Source organism: Nannospalax galili, unplaced genomic scaffold (genome assembly GCF_000622305.1).
Source record: "Nannospalax galili isolate Female #2095 unplaced genomic scaffold, S.galili_v1.0 scaffold956, whole genome shotgun sequence".
NCBI lineage: Eukaryota > Metazoa > Chordata > Mammalia > Rodentia > Spalacidae > Nannospalax > Nannospalax galili.
The window spans coordinates 3,570-9,668 of NW_008337440.1; the positions used below are offsets into that span (position 1 = coordinate 3,570).

At 40.7% G+C, this 6,099-nt stretch overlaps 1 pseudogene; it reads left to right on the forward strand.

Moving 5' to 3' along the window:
• Positions 1-1,530: 1,530 nt before the first annotated feature.
• LOC103733701 lies at positions 1,531-2,398 on the forward strand (annotated as a pseudogene).
• The last annotated feature ends 3,701 nt before the right edge of the window (positions 2,399-6,099 follow it).

Below are 6,099 nucleotides of genomic sequence, written 5' to 3' on the forward strand. Positions count from 1 at the left end.
GTGTGTGTGTCTGTGTGTATATATGTATGTGTGTGTGTGCGTGTGTGCAGGTGCATATCTGTATGTGTGGGTGTGGACATCTGTGTTCAATGGCTAGAGCTCAATTTCAGGTGTCATTCCTTAGGAACTATCCACCTTGGTTTTGAGGGTAGGCTAGTAGGCCAGTGAGCCCCAGAGATCCACATGTCTCTGTCTCTCCATGTTAGCTTTAAATTTTTATTTATTTATTTATTTATTTATTTATATAATTATTTTGCCTGCATGTGTGTAAGTGTACCACATGTGCAGTGCCTGTGGAGGCCAGAAGAGGGTGATTGATCTCCTGGACTGGAGTTACAGATGGTTGTTAGCTGCCATGTCAAATGAAACTTGGGTTTCTTCAGTGCAAGAACAGCAAGTGCTCTTAACTGCTAAGTCATCACTCCAGCCCCACCATATTAACTTTTTCCGTGGGTGCTAGAAATGGAACTCAGGTCCTCATGCTTGTATGGTAAGCACTTTATAGCAAACACTTTACTAACTGAACCAACTTCCAAGTCTAGAAACAATTCTTGTTATTCCTAATAATGATACCAAATGATTGAGCTTTTCTGACTGTGTGGTCATCTCTCAGATAACTGACTTCTACCAATGAACAGCGAATAAAGAATTTACTGCTAAAGAAACACACACACCATAATACTACATGTCTAAGGCATCATTGGGCAAGCAATCTCCCCATGTCTTAAAATTGTACTTTGATTAGACTCATACCTTAAGTATATTCTCAAATGTGGCTCTTTAGTTTTTCATATACTATCATTAAATTTTCCTAATTAGAATTATGGTAAACTAGAAGGCAGAGACTGATTTCTTTGTATTTTCTACCAATTGTACTACACAGAACAAGTGCCTGAGTCTATAGAAGGTACTTAGTTTTTTGTAAATTTTATGCAAAACTGTATCTCATGATTTAAATCTAATCAACTACATTATGTTTACTTATACATTTTCAACTCTCATTTATTTTCTAACCAATTATTACAATGATCTTCCTACAGATGACTAACAAGTAGTTGAAGGAGATTCCTAATAACACTATCCAACATTATTTAAGTGACATTTAGCATGAAATGACCAGAGAAGAAAAATTTAAGTGAGGATAGTAATAATTATAGGTTACACATACAAATCTTACAGCAGGACTTTGTGGAACAGAAATTAAAATACATGTACATCATATGTATATATAGGACACTTATATATTCAGGTGCACAGGAACTGCACATTAAGAGATCCTTTTTTTCTTGCCCCATCCCCAAAATAGAGAACACACACACTCACATGCACACACACACACACACACACACACACACAAACACAAACACACGGAGAAAGAAATACTCATGCTCACTTCCTTTTGTTCTCATAAAAACAGAACACAGGCAGCTGAGAGCAGAAGAGCCCGGAGTCTGAGCTGCACACAGATCTCCTCTCTGCTCTTTGGTTGCTGTCATGATCTGTCCATCCATCTGTCCACCTGCCCCCCAGAAAACCTTCCGCCACGGCCACCTCAGCAAGATCCCACTTGAACAAAGGCATCAAGCAAATGTACATGTCCCTGCTTCAGGGAGAGAAAGTCCAAGCCATGTAAGTCTGAGTTGAAGGACTGCACTCTGGACTGTGAGCCCAGAAGAGTTACCTGAGTGGAATTTTGAGGGCCTTAGTACTTTTTAGTTTAGCAACATATATCTCATCCCTGTTGCCATATTTCAGAATCCCCTTCACAAAGACTCTTAACAAACTGGTGATCTGTATTTTTAAGTATAACCAGAAGCTGCAGAGACCAATTTACCTCACACCTGTAAACAAATGAAGGACATGGTGAGCAACTAGCACCCTTGGTTTGGAAAAGAACAACACTATACTTTGATGGGGACAGATGGACACCCTTTTGGGTGGCCTTACCATGACTTCTCTGAGCCTCAAGGTTCATATTTCTGTGGTGTGGAATCAGATGACACCTATGGCAGGGATATCATGGAGGCTCACTCACAAGCCTGTTTATGTCTGGAGTAAGAGTTACAAGGACAAATGCTGAGGTCATGCCTGCCCAGTGGGAATTTCACATAGGAACTGGTTTCATCTTGCATAGTGCATGTAAAGACTTTGATGATAGCAAACTTTGATTGTAAGCCCATTCCTGGGAATCGGAATGGCCCTATCTACTATAACACCAAAGCCATGCAGGAGAAGAACGGTCTGAAGTACATTAAGGAGGCCACTGAAAAGCTAAGCAAATGGCATCAGAAACATTAAGCACCTATGACTCCAAGGGGGCCCTGACAATACCCAATATCTGACTGGATTCCATATAACCTCCAACATCAATGACTTCTGCTGGTGTTACCAACAGTAGCACTAAGTAAGCATCCCCACTTCTGGAACTGTCGGCTGGAAGGGTTACTTTGAAGACCATTGGGCTTCTGTTGATTCCGACCTGTTTGCGATGAAAGAAGATTTCATCCACAATGAGACTGGCAATGAGCCCTTCCAATACAAAAGCTAAGTGGACTAGACTTCCAGTGGTCCATCAAGCCCTTCCTAGCTCTTCATCCGACTCTGTTCTTCCCTCTTCCAGTTGTCCTAATTGTCCCCATCATAACTCAAAGGGTGAAATATCAAGATATTTTTATTCCTCTGCTCCAGTTAATCATGTTTCCATTGATCAGGATAGCTGGGTCAAGTTCTTTTTTTCATTCAAAACAAATTTATTAATAATAGGCCTTATACTCCCCAAAGATCTTGGAAAGCTAGATCCCCATCCTATTAATTTTATTTTTATAAGATTTTAAAAATATCTATTTTATGCATTACATAAAATATACACTTTTTTTATTATTTGTTTATTTTATTTGATTTTTTGAGGGTTTCTGATAATGCTACTTTCTGAACATACAAAGGGTACAAAAGGATTTTTTTTCCAGAATATTTCTAAAGATGGTGCCAGTCTATCATTGTCTGCAAAGCACATTCACATACTGCTGCTGTAGGTCATTTTGTCTCTTAATTAAAGTAAGACACCGTATGTCCATAGTTTTGGTCTATACTGAAATGGGGGGAGTGAGGGTCCCCCTAGAGGGTTCTTAGTCTCATTCACAAACAAATTGAAGGATGGACCCAAACAGCAGAAAGCAGACAGACTTACAGAGACCTACATGACTATGGCTGGTCAGAAGTTCTGCAGAGTTCAGCATTACAAGGCAGATTCCAGGCAGGAAAAATTTGCTACCTCATTAACACGCCAGGTATTCCACCCATCTATTTAGCATAACTTAAGGTAAACCTGTCTTCCTAGGGGTGGTTCTATCACCAGGTGCTTGACCAGTGAGATTGGAAAGGTGGGTCCTCCAACAGATTGTCTAGGGATTTTATAGTTGGGTCAAGTTCTTAATCACTAACACCCAACCCCCATATTTTTCCTGTCACCGAAGCTTTGTAATGCATAGTGGGATGGGGGGATAGGGAAAGGTTACCACCACTTCCATCTCTTCAGGTATGCGTGGTGTGTCTGGTAGGTGTAGCTGTCCACACAATGCAGGTGCATTTTGAAGGAGGAGGAAGACATTTTCTTCAGGGTAGCTGAAAGGGCATGCCTCACTGCTTAGGTTAGCATTTCCCCTGATGGCTAAAAGTGGTTGTTTCTTAAGATAAAACTAACTTTATTCCAAATGGAAGTTAAAGGAGATGGAGTGGTTGGAGGTTGGTCCCTTGTGTCATGTTTCCCTTGCTTGGGGCAACATGCCCTCCATGACACAAAGCTCAACAGCTTTGCTATCAAAGGATAACCCTATCTTAAAAGAAAAAGGTCTGTGTTTCTTGGTCCTCTATTTATAACACAAAGCAGAGTAGTTGTATTAGTTACTTTTCTATTGTTGTGATAAGACACCATGATAAAGCCAGTTATAGAAGGAAGAGTTTATTTGGCTTAAAATTCCAGAGGGATTGGAGTCCCTAATGACAGTGGAGGCATGGTGGTAAGGGTGGCCAGAGCAGTAAGTTGATTGATTACATCTTCAGGCAGGCACAGGAAGCAGAGGGGGACTGGAAATCTGGCAAGGCTTAAGAGCTCTCAAAGCCCAACCCAAGTGAAATGCTTCCTCTAGTAAGGCTGCACTTCCTAAAACCTCCCAAAACAGTACCGCCAACTGGGGACAAAATGTCCAATAACTTGGAGCCTATGGGGGACAGTCACATTCTAGCCATTCCAATCCCTGGCCCCTATAAGCTCATTACCATGTAAAATGCAAAATGGTTTTAGTCCACCTTTAAAAGTCTCCATAGTCTTTACCAGTCTCAATACTATTCAAAATTCCATAGTGCAAAGTCTCTTCTGAGACTCAAAGCAATCTTTTAGCTGTAAGCCCTGTAAAATCAAAACATAAGTTTCATACTTCCAACAGACAATGGAGCATAATGCACATTCCCGTTCCAAAATGGAAATATGGGGCATACTGAGGAAAACCAAGTAGGACAAGCACCTCTATTATGTTGGCATTTCTCGTACTGGTTGAGAGCTATTATTTAAGGTAAAATCAACTTTATTCCAAATGGAAATTAAGGGGAGTGGAGGGGTTGGAGGTTGGTCCCTTGTGTCATCTTTCCCTTGTCCAACTTCTAGGACTTTACTTCAAAAGGGCTTAGATGACACAACCTCAGCTTTGCTACATGCAACATAAATCTCTCTCTTCAACTGGCACTGCTCCTTGCATACAGTTTTCCTTGCAGATTTCTCACAGCTCTGGCATCTTGAACATCTTGAGATTGCCACTGCCAACCAAGCTTTACCTTCACAACTTCACACAATGTCCTCTCATTGCCTTTTGTAAGCAGGGGCACTCTTGCTGCAAGCTGCCTGGCCTTGGTGTCTCTCTGAAACAGTGGAGGAAGGACCAATGACCTATTCATAGGTCATTGTTCATACCTCTAAAGCCAGCACCATGAGAATACCATCACGAAGTTTGGCTTCTAGCCTGGGATGTCCCCAGCCTGCTCCATCCACATTAGCAGATTTTCTATGCTGTGTTTTTCTAGTAGAAAACCCTCATGCATTTTCCTTTCACAAGTTGGAAGCTTACTTGGGCATGGGAATGTCCTGAAGATACTCTTTCCATTGTTTAAGTAGAAATCTGTAGACCTCACCTTATTGACTCTAATCCCCTTATCAAAAAGAGCCTCTCCAGAATATGCCTTGGCTCCAACTTTAATTTTACTAGTGCTTTTTTTCAACCCAAGCTGTACATTCTGCATTTTTTTCTGCCCCATTTTCTCTTTTTCATTGTAGATCTCTGTAATATTCACCATTAATAACCATGCCACCCATTCAAAGTTCGGCTGTCTTGAAATTTCCTTTGTCAGAGAAACTAGTCCATTTCTTTTCAGCTTAGCCTCAGGTAAGCTCTTAGGTTGTGAGCAGACTCTAGACAGACAGTTTGCCAAAATATTCAGTTGTTGCTTACATCCTTATTTCTCTCTGCAACAACATTTTGCTAAGCACTGTTTTTTTCCATGTTCTTACTTAAATGGCCTTTTAAGCTCTGCTTACAGCATTCAGCAGCTTTTCTAATTCAAACTTCCAAAGTCATCTATATTCCTCCAAAAGCTCAGGTAGTCAGGTTTTTCACAGCAACAATCCACTCCTGGTACCAACTTCTATATTAGTTACTTTTTGTTGCTGTGATAAGACACTATGATCAAGGGAAGTTATAGAATGAAGAGTTTATTTCGGTTTAAGATTCCAGAAAGATTAGAGTCCACAATGGCAGGGAGGCATGACAGCAGAAATGGCTAAAGCAGAAAGCTGGGAAATCACATATTCAAGAAAGCACAGGAAGCAGAGGGTGACTGAAAATCTTGTAAGACTCAACATCTCAAAGCCTGCCCCCAGTGACCTACTTCCTCTAGCAAGGCTGTGTCTCCTAAAACCTCCCAAAACAGCACCACCAGCTGAGGACAAAATGTCCAAGTACTTGTAGCCTATGGGGGACATTCTCATTCAAACCACCACAGTAGTATTTTTATATTTAAATGTAAAAACACAATATATATATATATATGTAT